This window comes from Geospiza fortis, unplaced genomic scaffold (assembly GCF_000277835.1).
Source record: "Geospiza fortis unplaced genomic scaffold, GeoFor_1.0 scaffold254, whole genome shotgun sequence".
Classification (NCBI taxonomy): Eukaryota; Metazoa; Chordata; class Aves; order Passeriformes; family Thraupidae; genus Geospiza; species Geospiza fortis.
Genome location: NW_005054441.1, coordinates 715,681 through 716,959, shown reverse-complemented (window position 1 = coordinate 716,959; position 1,279 = coordinate 715,681). Strand labels below are relative to the sequence as shown.

Here is a 1,279-nt window from a genome sequence, read left to right as displayed (position 1 = left end):
ATTTCTGCAATCTGTTCCACTGCTCAGGTTTCCTCTGCTCCGGAGCCGCTCTGAGCTCAGCCAAGGAAAGCACCCGGAGGGATCCCGGGAGCTGCTGCCCTGCTCCTCCTGCAGGCAGGAGACACACTGGGACTTTGAGCAATTTCCCACAGAAAGGGGTTTTCTTCCCATTTCCTCTGCCTGGGGATGCCCCAGGAGATGGTTCAGGGTTAAACAAAGGGGAAATGCCCTGCCAGCTCTGCCCTACCAGAGCAGGGCATTTTTGGGCAAGAACCTGATCCCCATCCAGGGCATCTCCACCAGACAATTTTTCAAAATCAAAACAAAAAAAAAGAAGTCAACCCCCCTCACTCCCCCAAACTGGAGCCAGAAGCAACAACTGCTCTGGGGGCCACAGAGGCTCCATTGGCCTCCCCCCACCCCCACAAGGGGGTTTTGTCTCCTCTCCACCTCAAGTGGGATTTGCCACCCGATCCCGAGCCCTGTGCCCGCCTCTCCCGGGGCCTCTCCCGGCCATTTGCCTCCCCATTGCTGTTACCTTATATTCCCCCTCCTCCACAAAAGCCCAGCAAAACCATCACATCCAAAAGCAACACTTGGCACCGGGCCCGGTTTTCTTTGAGCAGCTTCAGTGGTAAATGAAATCCACTCTGGCACAGCCAGCACAGCTGCTCCAGCAAAGGAAACATCCTCACTTCAGAGAGGAGGAAATTATGACAAATTTGTGTAAAATTAAAACATGTAATATGTGTGTGTGTACATGGATAAAATAAAAGCTGTCCAGCCAAAAGCTCCTCCCTTGGCTCCAGTGCTGGGACTGCTTCCCCAGGGCCAGGCCGGGCACTGAGGGGGCACTTGGAGCCACACATCAAAGGGAGGTGCTCACTCCTTCCCAAAAAGCTATTTCTGGATGCTGCTGGCAGCAGGGGAGGTTATCTCAGGGCTGCTCTGCTGTGTTCCAAGCTCAGATTGACACCTCTGGTATTCCGCACAGGAAGCAAAGCTGTTCCCCCAGCAGAGCCCTGGGGTTCACATGGGGTGACCCAACAGGGCTGGGCTGTGTCTGCCAGAGGTGCCTCTGGTGTGCTGGGCTCCTTCCAGGGCTGTGGAGATCATGGAGTGCCAGGAGGATTTGTGCTGGGAGAGACCTCAAAGCCCACCCAGTGCCAGCCCTGCCATGGCAGGGACACCTCCCACTGTCCCAGGCTGCTCCCAGCCCTGTCCAGCCTGGCCTTGGGCACTGCCAGGGATGCAGGGGCAGCCCCAGCTGCTCTGCGCA

At 56.7% G+C, this 1,279-nt stretch overlaps 1 protein-coding gene across 1 annotated transcript in view; it reads right to left on the bottom strand.

Annotated features, from left to right (window-relative positions):
- TCF3 (transcription factor 3) overlaps positions 1-1,279 on the bottom strand; it is an 83,040-nt gene that overhangs the window by 25,193 nt on the left and 56,568 nt on the right. The window lies entirely within an intron of this gene.